The sequence below is a fragment of the Grus americana genome, chromosome 4 (genome assembly GCF_028858705.1).
Source record: "Grus americana isolate bGruAme1 chromosome 4, bGruAme1.mat, whole genome shotgun sequence".
NCBI classification, from domain to species: Eukaryota; Metazoa; Chordata; class Aves; order Gruiformes; family Gruidae; genus Grus; species Grus americana.
In genome coordinates, this window is record NC_072855.1 from 18,931,048 (window position 1) to 18,951,456 (window position 20,409).

A 20,409-nucleotide genomic window follows, 5' to 3' on the forward strand; every position below is an offset into this window, starting at 1 on the left:
AGCTACCTAAATCATGTCTGACAGCTTCAGTTAATGTGGGCAGGTAGATTTTACACTATGAAATACACTTCATCCATAACAATTAAAGTGTACTGCACAAGTTACGTGAGCGAGAGAGACGAAGGGAGTGTAAGGAGTTAAAGCTTCCATGGTAACCTCGGCAGTGAGGATGCAATTGGCTCGCCCGGTCCCTTCTGTCACGTCTTGATTCCATGCCAACAAATCATGAACTGTCCATCATTTCACACATCTATTTTTAGAGCATCCTCAGCTGCTTCCAATAAAATGATAAATGATACATGTTCACAGAGGGCTAATACTGGTCATAGAAAGGGCTGTTTCCATCTGCAATGCAAGCTGGAGCTTTGGAGCAAAACAACGTGACAAAGGTACTGACCTTCAGTAAAAGCAGATTAGAGGTTTTGGTCAAACTGCCCTTTGCTTTTCTTAGCAGCAACCTGTTCCCTACTAAAATGAAACAAAATCTATGCCAAATATGTCCAAATATGCTTGTAGCTATTAAGGGAATTGTTCCAAAGGGCTGGTATATCTGCAGAGTCACTCAGAGACATTTAGGTATTGCTTCATCTATACTGGAGTAGTTCCTCTTTTGTGCTTTAAACAGGAAGGCGTGATAAACATGTTTAAATAATGATATATGACCACTGCAAACACAGAATCTTTAATAATGCATTTCTCCGGGAGACAGCTCTATTCATACAGGATGCCCAAAGAATATAGGCAAATGATGAACAGAAATTGCTCGTGTTGTATCAGCAATTCGTTGCAGTGTCTGCACTACAAGAAAAAAAAGGCAAAATGGATACAGACAAATGGGGGAAAGACACCTGTGGAAGGAGAAACACGAAAATAAAGTCCTTGGGTGGTCAGATCTACACCAGCAGAAGTCGTATCGTACCGTGGCATGGAAACTCAACACAAAACTTTCCACCTAAAGTGCCCTCAGTGCCTACAGACGGTAATGCCTTAAAGAAGTAAGGCAATACCTCAGCGTCAGCGCTCTTCATAATTCTGCTTCTGTCTTTTTGTTTGACCTTTAACACTTTGCTCCTTATTCTGAATGCTCCGCACTTAGGTTCCCTTGCTCCAGCATCACTTGCTAGACTTATAAAATGTCTCCTAGACTTCCAACACAACTTTTATATACAAACCCAGCTTTTTGTATTATTTCATAGTATATCCTGAAGACACACAGCTTCCATCATTTCTAAGCACAAAGAATTGACTCAATATTTTACAGGTTACAGATACTGATCAGCAATAAATTTTGAACTACAGTTTATTCCCATTAACTTTGTATAATTTAAAATATGGACTGAAAGGTCTTTGGAGAAGAGACTGTAGATTCTTAAAACTGTAATCAGTCTCCAAACTACTGAAATTTCACACTTAATTTAAAGTTTTCTCTAAATAAAGTCAATTTGCTTTTAGTGTTCATTTTTATACATGCATACCAATGCACTTCTTACTACACCCAGGATAGCAAACTGCAGTTTTCAGGTGGTTTTCCTCATGGACAGAATTCTGAAAAATCAGAACAGTAATATTGTTTCAAATCCTTTATTTAATTTGCTATTCTGCCTGTTTATGTGACAGCAGAAAGCTTTTTCATACAAACAGGTAACTTCCTATTTTAATGCATTATGTTTTCTTCAGAAGCAGAAAAAAATCTCAGTTTTAATATTTCCTTTTCTACATATTCTTTGTCTGAAGGCAATACAAATATTGATAATTGAGGTATTATAAACTTCTTAAATTACAGATTTCTTTTTTACAAAAGGGTAGATGAAGCTCTGCAGCGTTGATTTTGTCCGAAGTGCCAAAGAAAACTTTAGGTGTTGCTTCAGAAGAAGAAGTCTTCCTCAGCTATGAACGGGGAGAAGATTTCTTTTTGTTTCTGTGCTCCTCAGAAGCACTGGAATTAGCCATGCTAGCGACATTTCATAAGAATGGTTCACTTGCAGCTATCTTAATCAAGAGATGTTGCATGTACTTAGTAATGAAAACAATTCATAAACTTCTCATTGTGTTTAAAAACAAATGAAAAAACCCCACCGATTCCACAAAAAAAAAAAAAAGAGAGAATACCTTTCAAAAACCAGCCAAATGATTTTATAAAATCAGCTTTGTTACAAAGCTAATTATCAGTGTGTTCAAATGTAATATTCTATTAGTTCATAAATAAGTAGAATTATGTCAAATTACTTTTCTCTCAGTCATTCCGCATACTGTTTTGGCACCAGTAAGAATTAATTTTCAAAGCTCATTAAAAAGTTTGTATTTTTTCAGTCTTGCAAAGCCGCTCAGGCCCTTAGTATTAAGCTGACATAACGGCAGAGCAAAATAAGCACCCTGCTCATCAGTAAGATCAATAGGGACAGAGGCACTTTCACCGTACTTACAAACACGAGGTTTATACATCAGAGAGTCACCTCCATTGAGGAAACTGCAGAACCCAGACAAGCATAAAAGGGCCATCTCCTGGGAAATGCCACAACATGAGGCAGAAAACATGTACCCCTGTAACTCCTTGTTAGAGTGGGTTGAATTACACCGAGCGGATGCTTTGATCGCACGACGTATCCCTTCACAAAATTTTACTTAGCTGTTCTCGCTGTCACTGCCAAAGCTATACAGAGAAACCAGTGAAAGAAAGGAGGAAGGAGGACAGAGCGAGCTGTCCTGCTGTTCACAGGTCAGGGACCGGCCATCCAGCCCTGCTCAGCTCTGCCCGCTCACTCCTGCCCTCCACTCAGGTACCTCTTTCTCCAGGAGGAGAGGGGAAGGGGCTTCTGACTGCTTTCCATCCCTCAGGGATCCCAGTGAACGCAGACACAACTGAAGGGAAATTACCAGTCACTCCTTAGAAAACACATACTTTATAGATGTATAAGAATTTTTTCCACTGCTTTCTCTGATACTCCTTTTTCATTCGATGCAAATAAAAGCATTTGTGATTAAAAAAAATACATTATAACTGCTTAGCTGCATGCTGGCCAATCTGTCAGCACTGTTTATTTTGTGTGCCTCTCCGTAGTATTCTGTGAAAATACTGATGTACAATTGATGGAAGCATTTGTTTATGTATTATTGATACAACACATATATATAATTTGAATTCTCAGGCAGTAATTCTTTGCTTCTCAAAACAGCTAGATTTATTAACAAAATATGTTTCTGCTCCCTGTGAACAAGTGTGGTAAAATGAGGCTTTTAGGAAAATATTTTCTTGAAAAAAATGGATAAACATTACCCTATTGATGCTATCGTTAATAAATTGGAATATTTGCATAAATGTGAGCAAAGATGAATGACTTTAAACAATGGTCACTAATTAAGAGACCAAAAGAAACAAAGGACTAATAACACTTTATAAACCAAGATAGGCATATTAGCATACTGTATCTCATATCTTTGTGGTAATGTCAGAAAGACAAATAATCCTGATTACACCTGAAGCAATACTATAACTAATGCAATCACTCACAGCAAGGGACTTTTACGTGCTGTTCATTTCTTACATAAACTCTGTTTTTAAAATTAGGTATGTTACCAAAATGTATATATGTATGAAAATGAACAAAATTTGTTGCAATAATATGCAAGCTGAAGGATCTTCCTGCAACTGAATTATTAGTGGCCATTTCCTAAAAGTAGCTAATCATTATGCAGACTTCAATCTAAGTCATATTGTTGGAAGAGAATGGCAGATCATTAGAAAAGTCTATTTTTCAGATTTCTTGCCAGAAAAGCTGGTTGCTTTTTACACAACAACAAAATCTTCTCTGACTGAACATTTGTGAGATTTTTTTTTTTTTTTAATTAGCCAAAGGCTGAAAAATTACTCACAGGAAGTAATAAAAAGTCATTTAACTTCAGTTAGCACTGAATTAATGTGTTGTAACCATTTTGAGTTACATGCTTTGGGACATGTGCTGTCAGAGAGCACAGATGATATTTGAATATTCTGTTATTTTTTCTTTGGATGAGCCTCTGAAAAGCAGTGGTCCCACTTCTTAAGGACTTCTCAAAACTAAGGCTCTGCATTCTTGTAAATGATGTGAGCCGGTTGACAAGTTTACCGGGGATTGAGAAATGATTATCTGATTTTCTACAGGGGATGAGACCTGTGAGGGGATGGACGTACTCTTACTCATAACTTAACCCTGAACCTAGTGAACAGCGCTGTCACCACCTTTCCCTTGCACAAATGGAACAGGCTCCCCAGGGAAGTGGTCAGAGCACCGAGCTTGACTGAGTTCAAGAAGTGTCTGGATAACGCTCTCAGTCAATATGCTCCGATTCGACTGGTCCTGTGCGGAGCCAGGAGTTGGACTCGATGATCCTTATGGGTCCCTTCCAACTCAGGACATTCTATGGTTCTATGACTCTATAAAAAAACGGAAGGACGCTCCATCAATGAATAATGTCAGCTACTGTTCTTAATAACAGTCTATAATAATCTAGTCCCTTCTGAGCATGGTTCTTGTAGTACTTAAAGGACTAATTCATTTTGTCTCCCAGTAAAATATAAGTGTTAATGTTGTATCTCCTATAGATAAATGGGGGGAAAAGGGAGAAAAAAATGAAATCAGCATTCAAAAATGTCTTATCTTTCTGGATCTCTCAATTTTTCAGTGCCCATTCAGGATATCTTTGTAAATACCTTGGCATTTTCTCTGTACATTCATACCCTTGTCCTGGGAATTTGGCTAGGCACTGGAAATCACTGTGGCTTTGGTTCTGGTCTGCATCCAGTAAAAACAACCAAAAGCGCATATGTTACTTGCTGTTGTTTTCTACTCAGGATAGAAGGTGGGGGCATCCTTCTCAGGCTTTTTAGACCGTGCTTTGACCAGACTCCTCGACCTGTCTACTGACAGCACTCCTCTTTTCCCTTGTTAAGGAGAGAACACGATGGAAGGGTTTTTTGCAGCAAAGTGGTGTTGTGATGATCACAAATTGTTTCTTTTCTTATAGTTACTTGGAAGTGAAAAAGACAAGTAAGGCTCTTAAGGTAAATGCTACTTAGAAATCTGGGGAAAACATGTGCCAGCAATGTGACAATAAGACAGGAAGCCTTCAAGGATACTGTTTATTGTATCTTGGACAACCTCAATAACGAAACTTAAGGCTACTCTGATTTCTTCCTACCTCTTCAAAACATTCTCTATCAAATTTGATCCATGCTGCATATTTAAGTAGGTAGGTAAATACTAGTAATGGCAGAAACCTAGTTCTTGATTTTTTTAAAATATTATCTGTGGTTAGAAAGGTTTTTTTTTTAATGAAAATTTTTAGAGTAGATTAAACACTGAGATGTGCCAATAGTCAAATATGGAATACGCAATTGTTTATTTTTCTAAGTGATAATAATTTAATTTCATACTGTTTCACTATGGAGAAAAAATATTAGTTTGATTTCAAGTCGAACCATGAGTTGTTCCATTTTATGAGCCTCCTAGCCCCAAATCCAATGACAAGTTCTTGGAAGGCAACACAGTGTAATTTGTCTTTTTTGGAGGCCAAAGCAAAAGAGCCATGTTTTGTGGGTGCTCAGTGACAAACGCTCCCAGAATGACGCCACAGGTTTATAAACTTGATGTGAGTGGAGGTTCGTATTGCAGGTTCTCCCTGGAAAATACAGAAATAAAAACTGCTACCATTTCAGTTCCTAGTTTACCTGGCCATAGCCAGGAAAAGAAAAAAAGAAAAAAAAAATAAAAGGCATAATTAATACAGACAGAGCATAAGAAACTACTCTCTGGAAGGCCCAGAAATGTTCTCTTGCTCCTGAAAGCCAGACGTTACACAGCTGTTAAACCATCGAGCAAAGAACTGGAGACAGGAGTTTAAGTCACCACATCACTGCTGTTTCCTTGCACTGACTCTGGAGAGGAAAAAAAGGAATGTATATGACAGCTCCATCCTATATTTGACAACAGTGACTAGCAGTGGCACCTGGCACATTTGCAGTGGTTCTAAGCAATACCAGCGCTCACTGAATATGCTTATAGAAAGCAACAACCAAGGTGACTTCAAATCAAAGGTATTTTTTGGGCTAGCTGACAGACTCACAAAACAGAGTGATCTCTGGAACAGCTGAAATACCGGAATTCATGTGGAGGATGATCACAACCAAGAAGAAACCACCTCTCTCACAAGTATTTCTGTTCACTCTCCGCACTTCAGCGCGAGAGCGTGCAATTACCCGTGCTGCTAGTGCTCCCGGGACGCTCCGCGTGCTTGTTAGCACCACGCATTTGGAAATGTAGGGACCCGAGCGAAAAGCTGATCCTTTGCTCACTCTTAGATCAAAGACTTGAAGGAAATGAGGAATCAAGTGCCTTGCTTCCTCTCCACTTTCTCCATAGATATAGTTACCACTATCTCTGACAGAACAAATGATGCAAGGCTGCATCTCCTGCCGCTCTGTATTACCGTCTGAATTGAAGGAAGGCGAGAGCCCTTCAGCTCAGCATCCTTTTTCTTCACATCTACGTGGCTTGTGCCGTGCTGGGTAAAGAAAGGCTGATACTCTGTTCTCTTCCATTACTTATTCAACAATTCCTATAGATACAAACACAGTAGAGACATTGTCCTGCTTCTAATATGGTCTTCTTCTCAAAAATCTAATTATTAAACTCTCTTCTTCACATACAGTAAGTGAAGTTCAAAAGACAGCAAAGCCTTAGCTCTCCTCCCCAACACTGAAATCAGTTTAAACAAGAAAAAAAGCTCTGCCTGCTGTTTTGGGAGTAGGGAGGAAAACTCTTTTGAGAAAAATCATGATAATGAATCCATCCCTGCTTCAAATCAGTTTTCTTCTTCAGCCCTCAGTCATTTCTGCCTACTTCATCTTTGCTCTTTCTTCAGTTAATGGCACTCTTCGCTCTCCTCACTCCCAGGCCACATCACAATTCTAGGAAACTCTGGGAAGCTAAAGGTTTATCAGTTTAATAAACATTAATCAACAAAGTCTAGTGTGGATGGATACACGCTTTTCCCCTCCTTCAATACTGATCTGGTGCTTCGTTTTGGACTCCTCTTAGTTACAGATAATTTCATTTTTATTATGTTAAACTGAGCAACACTGTACAGAACAAAGAGCAAAATGGGTCTTGATAACCAAAGAGTTATAACACTACTTTCAACCTCTTCTCTCTGCCATTGGTATTTCAGCTAACTTTGTCCATACAATATAGATAGCAGATCTTTTTCCTTCAGGATCTCTCAGAATTTCAGCTATGATTTTCTTCTCTTCAAAGTGCTGTTCTCAGACAAAAGCTGTTTCACTTTCCTTCTCCAACAGCAGGGACTGTTTTAAATCAGGAAATTCAGACTGAGAACATTGTAAGCAACCTGGTAACTATCCATCCATCAGGGACCAATAAAAAACTGCAACGGGAGAAATAATGACACAGTAATCTTCCCAATTTAGATGTAATAGTAGAAATAAACTTCTTACCCAGTTTGCTATATTTCATAGATTTAAAGAGCAGTCCCTTAAATCCTATTCTGCAAGAGCAACTTTCCACTAGAGGGTAGAAAATGTTCAACGAACACCTGAGATAGTTAAGACACTGTTGTACTCTTGCAGACTTGATAACTTATTTTTGGTTCCTGACTTGTTCAAATTAATTAATGTCAGAAGCTGCCCTAGATTTTATTAGCTTTATGTGGATGAAGTACTCCTGATTATCTCATAAGTACTTAGCATTTAAGTTTTGACTGAAGCCTACAACATTTATTAATGAATTAGCAATGCAGGTGAGATGCATTCAGATATTTTTTGCTTGTGAGTTGAATCTTAAGGTTGACAGCCATGCAGGAATAAATCTCTTCAGAGCCACTCCCAACCCATGTGATCTACAGAATATGCAAGATTAAGCATATACACAGAAATAATACAAAAGTCAGCATTTTAAATGAATTACTAAACTCAAAATAAGAGTAAAGTGATGGCAAGCACCATGAGTACTACAGTAAGAAAAGTGTATGAATTGCATGATATTTCCTTTGGGACAAACCTCTTTTTTAATTTTACTTGCGTAGGATTCTTAGCTGAGGGCAGTAAAGTTGATGGAGCTACGAGGCCTTTTCAAATTTTTAGTGATAGTTAATTAATACTGTACAAGGATTCTCAGAATATTCTAAATTTGTTTCCAATTATATTTCTGAAGATGAAGGGTTCAGGAGCTATGACAGTATACTTCTCATTAGAGAAAACCTGTAAAAGTAACACTTCTGCAAAAACCAGTGAAAGAAGAAATATTAGAAATACGTGATTACAGAATATACAAGGAGAGTAACTCCCAGGCAAGAAGAAAGGAATGAGAAGCTACCAGGTGATCATATAGAAACCAGTACACATCTCTGGCCATCCAAGCCCAAGAAAAATTAACTGGCTCATAACAGGTGAAAAGAAGAGGATTTCATTTAAAATCTTGTTCTCTTCCAAGAAGAGACAGACATTGCAGGCTTCTCCTTTGTGAGAGGTCAGGCAAGGCTGGATTGCTTGTTATAGCAAAACAATAGGTAAAGATACTAACCCCAGCAATACTTGAAGGAAAATGATAAATATAAGGAAGAAAGACAAGCTATTGAAGTTGAAGGAAACATCAATGATTAAACTGTCCATCAATAAGTTCTGATTGGAAATTGGAAGATTTTCTGAAAGTTCCTGAAGACTGACAGTCTTAGCCATACTGTTGGTTTTTTTTTTCCTCCTTCAGTAGATTAGAGCCTGAACTGCAGTCTTTCTTGCAGGCTTCCTACCTTTGATTGATAGCTATTAAATTAGGTTTTACCCCTTTGGTTCTGTCCAGAGTAAATACATTTATAGCCCAGCAGGACACAATGATACAAAGGAACAAGTGGCAATTACTTTGGCTATTTTTGTCTCCTACATGGTTAACCATCATTTAAACGCTGAAGAGGGGGTCAAGGTATCTGTGTGAGTTTGAAAAAAAAAAAAAGAGAGAGAACAGGATGAGGCAAAATGACCCTGTTTAATCTATAATAGTTTGCAAGTAAACGTCTTAGAAAAGATTTTATTTTTTTTTCTAAGTCCTAGGAATGTTTTTTCAATGAAAAAAGGAATGAAAGAAACCTCTCATTCATATCCATCTTGACAGAGTCATGGCACTCATACAATTAACACAAAAAGAGATATACATGCTACTTTATGGTATTTGTGTTATAAAATTGATTAGATAAATGGAAAACCTAGCTTTTCTGAGACAGCAGAAGAATGAGTATATGTATGGATGGAAATGGTTATCTGAGGTGATGATGGGAAACATTTAGAAAGTACAACAGGCCTGCAATCTCATGCCTTGCCTTGCTCTTCTGTTGGGACTTTCCCTCTTGTGAAGAGAACCAAAGCCTCACTTGTTTTGTCAGAAAGTTTAAATGAGAAGCTTCTATTAGTGTGATTTGTGGCACTGATGGTAGACTGTATGGGGCTAACTCTCTGGCTTGTTTCTCTCTACCGAATCACATAGACAGAAGCTTCAAAAACCATTGAAAATGCTTTCCTGATAATTGTCCCATGTACATAGTTAGACCAAGATTTGCTTGCACAACAGTGCTTTTACGGATCTAGGTCTTACTGTTAGTTAACTTATTGACATAGGCATCAAGAGGACATTCCTCTCTCACAAGAAAGTTGTGGTGATTTTAGGTATTTGCTGTTGACAAGTCAGAACTGCTTTTATTTTCAATCCTGAAGACATTGTTCACTTGAGATAAAAATCACAGGGCAAGTCAAATTTTGATAGGGAGCATGTCGTGAGTTGCTGTTGACAGTGTGTCACAAGTACGTCTCTACTCTGTAATTTCTAAGTTTGTTATTTTCCCACCAGCTCCACCAGCTTTCATAGTTACTGCTTTTAACAACTAAGGCAGCTACTGAATAGCTGGAGCACACAGGGGTGTGCATTGAATCACAGCAGGGTGTTCAAGCAAATTGGATATACAGGTGGTAGCTGAAAGTGGGAATCATCTCTAAAAGTTTAGGTGTGATGTGCATTATTTGGAGAGGAACTATCATAATAATGTGCAATTCCTACCTTAGTGAGCGTAGGGGATGATTTAATCAAAGAAACAATGGGTGGTTTTTATTTAGCTGGGAGTTTTGGCCGTCTTCCTCCTGCCAGCTCAAATTGCAGGCTGCTTACTGAGGCTATCCGCCAGGCAATTTCACTCAAAAGAAAGGAGAAACATTTTACCTTATCTGCACAGTGGTGTGCCTCTGATATCAGTGCCACTGCCCACCACCCCCGGGCCTGTTAGCTCTGTGTATTAGAAGGTATGCTAAGTGGCCCAGAAACCATACCTAACCTCAGTTACCACTGGTTTATAGCTGAATTTTTTTGTGGTTGAAAGCCTTTGGCTCCAAACTGGGAGTGTGCATCCTCTGCAGGAGCTTTTAACCCTTTCTCTTATGTCCCAGCACTGAATCCCCACACTGATGTTACAGAAGCAGGAGGAAGGACCTGATGTTTAACTCCCAAAATTGGAAAGTCCCATTTTCTGCATGCCAGGCATACGTGTTGTAAAACCCCTTCAGCAGTGAGCACAGACCTTCAGTTGTGCCTGGCGGCATTAAGTACAAAATGCATTTGGTACAAAAGGCCAAAATAAAGACTCCCTGCCCCTTTTTGAAAACTACCTTTGAACTCTGACTTCTAACCAAAAAAAAAAAAACCCCAACCAACCTAGAAGAGACATACATAGCGTACCACTTTCTTTTTTAATTCCTAAATTAAATTGCTGTGAATGGCAATATTTCTGGTAGCTCATATGTAGGAGGAAAAAAAAGCACCTGCCCATAAGCCAGATTTTCAGGCGATATAAATAAGGAGCCCAGTAGGTCGACTATTAAACAAGAATCAAGTTCCCCTGCAATACTCATTCAACATGCAGTAGTTTAGAACTTCAGCTTCTTCCCATTATTTCTTCAGGTATATTTAGACAGATACATGAATCAATACATCAATGCTGAAACAATTTCAGAGTATCAAAAGCTGCTAATTGATAGTTAAATGGGAGCTTATTTTTTATGTGAAATCGCTGTACTATATTCATTGTTGAAATAATGGTAATCATTTTCTTTGTGACAGTCTCTTGAGGAATTTTAAACAAAGCCTTCGGTAATTGCTTAGTTATTTCAGACCTGCCTAGTAATTTTCCACTGTATTAAAAGACATTTGTTACTGAGAGTGATGGAAAACATGTACATGTCTGCTGGATGGAGCTTTGACTTATTTTCAGTTAACATAATTAACTTTTATTAACACACCTGGTATCTGAACAATAGCCTACTTTTTATTTGACTAATTCTTTCCTAGGTTCATAACTGTGGGATATCTATACCCTTCAAATTGTAATGAACAAACAAGATTGGTTATGCGGGCAAGACTATGGTTTCAGGTTTTTTGGAAAAAAAAAGTGTAACCCTAGCCACAATAAAACCTTTTTTACTATACTATTTCTTTCGAGAAAAACCTAATCCAACAAATTGAGCTTTTAAGTAACATCTAGAAGAACAAAAATAACAGTATTAGTACTAGAAAAAAAATATTTTATAGCATACGTATTATACTCTGGTGACTTTGTAAGGTAAATAATATTATGAAAGGTATTTACTATTCAGATATCGGAGTATTAAACAACAGGTATTATCTACCTAAAGGTCACCTAGATCACTAAATATTATGTGATGTAATTTATTCTGTTTATCAAACTGATTTTGTTACTAGATCCAACACTGCGATGAAAACTAACACCCCCTCAAACCAATACCTTCAGTAACCTGCACCCCACATAGGAATTACGGTGAGGTCTGACGGGAGACCTCGGAGCAATGGCCAGGACGCAGGATCCCACCAGTGTGAGCTCCAACGAACGCAGAGTGGGTCCTCATACTTCCAGCCACCCATGGCTTCATTAACTCTACAAAATAAGTCCTGTGATGTGTTCTGAGGCTTCACAACAGTAGAGAGCTTTTGTTACACATTGCTATTTGTGACCAGCTTTTAAGAGCCGCTGCCATGCTTACATCAATCGAGGATGCCCTGAGCACCACATCCTCCTCCCTCTTCCCTCCAATACAGACCCAGGCCCACACCTACAAGAACACCCTGTAGTGTTTCCTGCTTTTCTCTCTGCTTCTCATCTGCTTCTGTGCAACGGGATAAGCTCTGCTTGCAAAGGACTTGCGGTCTCCTTAAGGCACTGATTCCACAGCACAAGGTCCCCCCAAGCGGGAGCAGTGCGTGCAGCTGCCAGACTGCCTGCAGAAGTACGTGCAGTAGGTGGTGGGTCTGTAAACATCTTCAACGAGTTTTTGGGTATCGTAGGTACGAACGCTATTCTCACATAGGTTTAGGTAAGAGCATATATTCCAACTCCAGCAGCCTCGCTCCAGCTGTTTCAACCTTATCACTGACATCTACATGTTCCTTCAGCATCTTGCTGTGGTCTGGCCCAAAGAAACAACCTGATCTCCCCCAGTCAGCAGATATGCTCTAGCTGGAACAACGCAGGGAGCAGAATGCCATTTAATTACATTTATTGAATGTTCAAACACTGTTCCCTTGACATATTACTTATTTAGGAATATTATAGCACATTTTAAAATAAGTTATTTAGGAACATTACAACACATTTTCAAATGACAAACAGTACTATTACAGCAGGAACATAAAAAAACGGATTCAAATTAATGTCAGACAATTTCTTTTGCTTGGTAATTTAACTGAAAAAAAACCCAATCATTTTATTCCTGAATTTTAATGCAACCTATATAGGCTCATTTATCATTTTCCTCATAACTTTGGAGTTATAGATAACTTTGCTATTTGATATTATTTAAAAAATAAACAACCAAAAAGAAGTAAAAAAAAAAGACCTAAACCAACAACGAACAAAGAGGATTTTTCAGTCAGTATGTCCAGAAGCAATTTTTTACCATGGGGTGCATTTGTGTAATAGATGTGTGACACTTCTCATATTCAACATGTCATTTACAGTATATGCATTTTTTGAGGAGATGCAAAACATATTCCCGAAAAGTCAATTCCTTACTTCTCAACATTAAATATATTTTGTTCTCCACCCATGAGTTCCAATTTTAGCATTCCCATGCTTTTTTACTTTGTACAAGGAAAACCTCAAATTGTGGTTGAAGAACAGACGTTAGTGAACCAAATGCTATGCTATTCTAATTATTTTTAGGTCAGTGTCTCTGCCTCTAGAATCTTTTTCTTTTTTTTCCTGCTTACTGTTATTTAATATGAACAAAAGTTTCCAGAAGCTGCAGTGAAAAGCAAGGTCCATTTTACTGCACAGCTATTCTAAAGATACAGCATCAGACAGTTCATGGTATATGAGCAGCATCAGAAGGGAAAGCAGAGATGTATTAGTGTTCCCTAGAGTTGCAAATACTTTAAAAACTAGTTTAAAAGTAAAAAAAAAATAAATCTTTAAAGTGCTCATTTGCTACAGGCATCTCACAGTCTAATCAATGCTAGTAAGTTGAATCTACTTGGTGAGTTTAAGAACACATTCAATGGTTTAAGAAAGATATAGCAAGAAGTTTTGAGCTACTCCGATAAGACACTGAAAAAAGGGTGCGTTGTTAACGTTGGCACAGAAGGAGATCGGAAGCAGAGGGAGCACTTCATTGAGCAAACTCAAGTCTGACGGGTTGCTCTCCAATGGTGCAGCATTTTATAGGATTAGGGTCTCGAAAGGCTCTTTCCTAATAGTAAAACACCATCTTAGAGTACTTTCTCCTGTTTTAAAACATACCAACATGTCAGTCTTGGTAATCAGAAAGTTGCATTCATTTACGTTCTCGGCATGGCTCTGCAATATATAATTTTCACAGAGAAAAACATGGCCTAATGATTTAAGCACTACCTCTCTCCAGAGAGAGATTTGCATTCAAATCCTGCTTAGCCGCAAATACTTCCATGACTCATGGCACGTTGCTTGGGCTGAACTCAAAGTCCCAGTTTAGATAGGAGATGCTTCCAAAAAGCAGTTTGATTGCCTGAGCCAGGAGGCACTTTAAACCCGCTGGATTCCTCATTTGGGACTGCAAGGGACCCAGCGGACTCCACTGTGGTTTGGAGGGGTGCAGGGAAAGCCTCATCCACCAGAAGCTGGGGACTGCATCCGGCAAAGCACTCCACTTTCACTTGACTTTCCAAAAACAAGATGGAGGGAGAAGAAAAGGAGGCAGGTTTGTTTTGCACATTCGCTGAGCAGATCAAGCAGCGACCCAGGAGGAGATGGCTCTGAAAACCGTTTCCAGCCGGCAGCTCGTAGCTCCCGTACCACGGGACCCGAATTGCCAGCCTGAGGACGGGACTCCTGCCCAGTACTCCTCACCTGCCTGTTGAATCGGGCCCCAATTTAGGACAGCGAGAGCCACACTGTCAAACAGCAGAGAGCACGGGGTCCAAAAGAAGCCAGCAGACTTTCTGGGACTGGGGATTTGGGTCTCTCTTCACAGTATTACATACACATTTTATTCAATGAGTCTTCAGTGATGCTGCAAGCCGTATTATTTTTCATTCCGCAAGACTATAAGTCAAACAGTACTATTTGACTGTATTCCAATAATCCTATTAGTGGTAATATAAATATGCAGCAGGAAGATGACTCTGGCTGTAGAAAAACACATTTTCAGGAATGTTCTATCTATTAGCTTTGCAATCATTATTTCTCAGTCACTTTATAATTTCAATCTTTCCACTGAAAATGGTTATTAGTTTATATTTCTTCCCTAATAAAAGCATTTTTACTTCTAGGAGCTTCTTTGCTGCCCTCTTAAGCACTTTGCTAGAACAGCAGAGCTGAATGAAAAATGTTTATTATGTTCAGCAACAAGGTCTTTGAAATAGCTTCTGCTTTGACTCTAACTACTTTCGATAACATAAATATGTTTTGAATATATATAAAAAAACCCCTAAAAGTTCCTTAGCTTTTCAAATCATATTGTAAATCAGTATTATATTATATATCAATATTGCATTATATATATAATATCATTATTATAATCTTTCTAATATTAACTATTATAAACTACAATAGAGTTAGAAAATGAGGAAATCAATAATATGGACAAAAAGACAATTTTCTTTGGGCCTGTTTTGTTATTTTTGTAATACCCTCTTCATATATATACAAAGATTGTATGTCAATTTTAATTTTTGTTCTCTTTTTTAATTTCTTCCACATATTTCTTTCTTAATATGTCTTTCTGCAGTAAACCAAATTCAAATAACTTTTTAACTCTTTCTCAGGAAAACCCAAAAATTATAGATCCACTGATTTGCCATTTTTTAATGCCATGAAAACCTATACTTGCTAATAGCACAGAGGAAAAGAACATTGTAAACACTGGCAAAAAATGTAAAAGTTGTTTTTATCCTAATCAATTGTGAATTGATTCATATCCATTGTTTTCTATATTAACCAGACATTATTTTTAATTTGCCATTATCTGAAGCCTTAAAACTAACTTTTTATAGAACAAAAGCTAAAACTACTTATTTTAACATGCAACTTTCCTTGCTTGCTTTCAAATATTCACTTTGGATGACAATCCAGAGATTAATGGGAGAGGGAACAGACAGGAAAATTCATATTTTCTTTTTCCTCATACCTCTTCCAGTTGAAGACGTCCTACGACCAATTGTATACTCTCTGTCAAAATCGTTTATAACTCTAACCTCTTCTCAAAGCAGTCTTTATTGCCAGTTAAGGCTGTCGCTGCCGAGGCATCTGAACGTGCCCGGTGTAGTTCACCGTGCCTGCAGGCAGACGGAGATAGCAAGGCAGATTTGTGCAAACCCGGATATCGCCTCGAACGGGGACAGCAAGTCAGTCACTGCAACCCAGTTGTACAAAGCCCTTATCTCCGGCACCCTGACTGCTGAGGAAATTACCCTTGAGGAAATTACCAGGGAGTAAAACAGTGGAGATGATATAATTCTTTATTCTTAAGTTATGCTTTCAACCTATCTATCTCCCTGCAGGTGGAGAAACAGAAAAAGCAAGCACTGAATAACAGAGTAACGCTGTCAAGATCATGGAGCTTCTAATACCGCCTTTTGAGGTTTAGACTGAGAAAACAGCAGTTGATGCACCAGCATTAAACCCACCACTTCTTGAATTGCTCCAGGCTAACTCGTGGGACACACAACACAATGGCAGGTCTGATCCATGCTTCCCCAAAACCAAAACAAATGTATCCCATACAAACAAAGCATGTTTAGCTGTCTCATCCCCCTTTTCACAGATATTATATGGTGTAAGGAATTCCCAATGCAAAAAAAAATAGGTTTCATCACTTACAAGTGTATTTTTGCACCTGAAATTTGTTTTGATTAAGAAAATACATGCTATGCAGTTTAAAACTAAGATACAAAACAATACTGGAATGCTTAATGAAGCTCTTGATTAGAAACAAATATTGCCCAAAACATCAGATCTTTCAGAATACCAGGCATTTTTGAAGGAAGCGTTTTATTCAATTCATAACCGTGTATCCAAAAGGCTGATACAATGGCAGGTGATCATACCCAGTCTGAGCAGATTTCAATACTCAGTTTCGAAAACCCGAACACTTCTTGATAGCAGTGCATTTTTATTGATGCTAATTTTCTGTTTGGTGGCGCAGGCACTATAGGATGCTAGGTAAGTACGCTATGAGTCTGTAGGATAATTCTGAATTCCACGCCTGTTTCGCTTGAATGACTTTGAAATAAGTAAGCACTGAGTATCAGCCGAAAGAAATCCGCTTTGCATGATAGAATGTCTTTGAAAAGTTACACAGTGACACACTAGAAGGTTTAGAAACAAAGGGAAGAACTGTGTTTATACAGCCAAAGAGATGGGAAAAGATGGGCCTTATTGACACATGTCAGTAAGTCTATTGCCATGGGGCAAGCAGATTTCCATCAGGATCAAGATAAGAAACACTAATGATCTACTCGGGGAAGAGAAGCTAAAGCACTTGCGTGAGGATCATCAGCTGTGGAGGAAAGCCTATTTCCTAGAGGGAGTACAAATGAAGAATTTCACAGGTGAGTTGCCTTAAATGCTACTGGTTTCCTTCATTATTTAAATGATTAATAGGAGAGTGATTTTTATCCCCTATCTTTGTAGACAGAATTCTTCGCTGGAACATAAGGGATCTCTGTTACACTGGTAGAGGGGAAAAAAAAAAAAAAAAAGTCCTTCAAGGAAAAGTTGTGTGGAATTAAAGTTTTTTAAGATTAAAACAGTAAGAGAGTGAGCGCGATGTGGCCATCTTGCTGGACCTCTAGCAAAATTTCTGGATATCCTAGTTAGAGCTTTCCTGAATGACAGAAACTGAAAGTGGCAGGCTTAAGGGCCATCCAGAAAACCTGAAAATACATGTTAATTATATATTTAAGTCTAAATGGTAGTTGACTGTCTTTCTCTGATATTCTACTATCTAATCAATGTTTTTATGATTGCATGCTTTTGCTGTTCAGTCAAAAATTTAAGGAAGATGGAACAAAACCTCATGAAGTGATAGATGCAATGTATTTATTTATCGCTATTTTTGATGAAGCTCAGTGTAATTTATGATGTTTATACTTAATTAAAGCTTTAGTTATAATATTTTTGGTAACACTGTAAGAGCAAAATCATAAAGATTCAGGAAGTCATAGGTTTCACAGAGTAGAGTAGCTATGCTATAATGATACAGTTTATATTGTATTCATTTAAAGTAAATAAATTTAAAGTTCTTAATTAAAATAGAGCAACTATTAAATAAACTGGAAAATAATAAACGTAAATTGATTATATCTTTGATGTTATACAACGGATTAAATCCAGTGTTTTAAAATCACATTAGAGAGGATGTGAAAATTATGTTCCCTTTTCCAGACTTTAATATCACTCATTTAAACTCTTTAATTAAAATGCAAATTCATCTATAGAGCAGATGGAAAGACAAAAGCTTTGGTGAATATGGAATATTTGAGAAATCATTAGCCAACATCATAGCACATTAGATTACTGCTACTGAATTGGAATATAATGTTCACCATGATAAAAAGATTATAAATTAAATCAGATGGCTGTACCACCTAGTGTTTTAATTTCCGCAAACTTCACTCTGAAACACTTTCTACTCTGAATAATAACCTTCATCATCATCAAAGGACTATTAAGTCCTTAGCCTAAAACATCGACTCTTCTTTGTATGATTTTTTTCACCAAAAGTGTCTTTCTTAGGTCATGTTCTGTCATCTGGCAAGAAGTGTAATGTAATGCAGTTGATGTGTCATATATAATTTTTTATATATATGCTTATATAAATAAATTAATTACCAAAAAGCAAAACAGTACTTTCTGAGAATGTGAGAGCTCAGCAAGGGGACATAGTGATGGACTCAGGGATGAACTGGCATTCAACAGATTTCATTAACAAAAAAGTTTGTACCCATGAATAAGAGGTCTACAAACCAAACGCATGCAGGATATTTCTGTACAGATGTGCAGACAGATCAGCACCCATTCCTACCCACAGCTGTCAAAGAACCCATAGCTGTGTTCCTGCTGCTCAGACCGCACTTCCCAGCTGACAAGGTGCTGAGATGCTTACAGTGATTGGCACTTTGCCACACTGATTTGTTTCGTTCTCTGAACAGGCACCTTAAATGTTAGTTAGATATTAATATTCCTCTGCTTTTCTCCATATTCATGAAAACAACCTAACAAGGTGACATGGCTGTGCTTCCACAGATGTCATCTAAACAATGCCTCCCACCTCCTGCCCACCCACCTCTATCTGCCCACCACTACACCTCTCCCATTTATGCGAGCAAAACTGCTTGGGAGCTGCAGTCAGCCAAGCTGTGAACTGATCCTGCTTAAAGTACAAACTGCTGTTCTGGGAAAAGACAGGGACAGCCCAGGCTGGAAGTCAAGGTGTGTCTCCCAAGGCACCTGAGGCTGCTTAAGAGTCCTCCCCATGGAGGGGCACAAGGCCTGCTCCCCCTCCGGTCTGTGGAACACCCCCTGCTACTCATTTTGACTTTGAAGTTCCATGCAAAACCAAGTGTAGCCAGACTTTCCAGGTTATCTGCAAAGCTTAGGCACTTTTCAAGTTTATATTAATGCAATATCAACATCTGTAATTAATAACTTTGCTAAATGTGTGACCACGAGCACAGGTATGATTTTTTTCAGAGTCTGGGTCATGCTGAGCGTTGACTGCATTTAGTTCCTATTATTGAACTCTTGAGTGCTCGGTAATTCACAGCATCCTTTATTGCTTACAAGTGCAAGATAACACATGGTCTGGTGTAGGCAAACACAGCCACGTGTTACATCCCACACATGGGATGTGCAATTTAAGTGTAAACGCCAAGATCCCCTGGTTTCTTCTCACAAATGAGCATGCCAATCTCAATTAAGCCCACAGTGTTTATGTAGAAAGTTAAGATCTTAATTTCTGACAGCAGCATAGGATGTGAGCCACTTTCTTCAAATACAGACAACTGCGGTACAAATTCCCTTATATTACTTTTCCAGGCTTAAAAGTGATAGGTGACAATACATCTAAAGGGAGCAGTCCTAGTTTTTATGGCCCACTGCGTCTCTGCTGACAATGTCATCATTTGTGACGATACTAGCTGTGTACTGCGGTAAGATTTCAAAGGGTTCTCTTCAGTCATATTTTATACAGCTATTGCCTAATAAAATATTCGATACACTACTGACATCAGCTGGATGGAAGGAGACTTTATGCTTATAATCTATTGTAGAGAGTAAAATTAATTCCATAATTCATCAGGCTAGGTTGTTGTCCCCACTATAATCTAAGCACAGCTGTCACCCCCACACAAATATGACCTATCGTAAAGCAACCGACCATAACCTTTTTACCCCTAAAGCTGTACTGGTGTAAGCACCTTTTGATTCCCTACCTTCCTGTCCTGGATCTCTTCCCAGCCTTTCCTCCTCCCTGTCCACTCTGCTGGCACAACAGTTCATGCAGCTGGATGGCTCAGGGATGGTCCAGTTGGAAAACACTTTTTTTTTTTTTAAATCTTCCTTATTTTTCAGAAGCGTTAGTTGTCTGATCTAGACCACCATGTGTGCTGTGTAGTCAGCACATTGCAGGTGGCAGTGCAATAGAGTACAAGTGCAGAAAAGCTGGGGGCTTTCTGCTGATGGAGAAATTGAAAAGCCTGGTCTGAACTTCCCTTAGTTGTCTGGATTTCAGCCCTTCAGCTCGAGAGCAGCCTGGGCTGCTGGGTACCTGTTCTGTCCCCGCTGTGCAGCAACAGTGGCTGCCGTGGCTGCGTTACGCAGCGGAACAGAGGA

At 38.5% G+C, this 20,409-nt stretch overlaps 1 protein-coding gene and 1 long non-coding RNA gene across 12 annotated transcripts in view; one reads left to right on the plus strand and one right to left on the minus strand.

The window, feature by feature from the left end:
- Positions 1–18,201, plus strand: part of LOC129206101 (uncharacterized) — a 49,433-nt gene extending 31,232 nt beyond the window's left edge. For 4 of the 6 annotated variants that reach the window (XR_008576980.1, XR_008576978.1, XR_008576982.1 and 1 more), the window contains 3 exons: positions 15,799–15,920; positions 16,077–17,126; positions 17,209–18,201. This is a non-coding gene — a long non-coding RNA (uncharacterized LOC129206101). Of the gene's footprint in view, positions 1–15,782; positions 15,921–16,076; positions 17,127–17,208 lie in introns of all 6 variants that reach the window. The other 2 variants (XR_008576983.1, XR_008576979.1) reach the window with 2 other exon arrangements.
- The window catches only part of KCNIP4 (potassium voltage-gated channel interacting protein 4), a 450,983-nt gene that overhangs the window by 240,203 nt on the left and 190,371 nt on the right, over positions 1–20,409 (minus strand). The gene's annotated exons all lie outside the window — the stretch shown is intronic.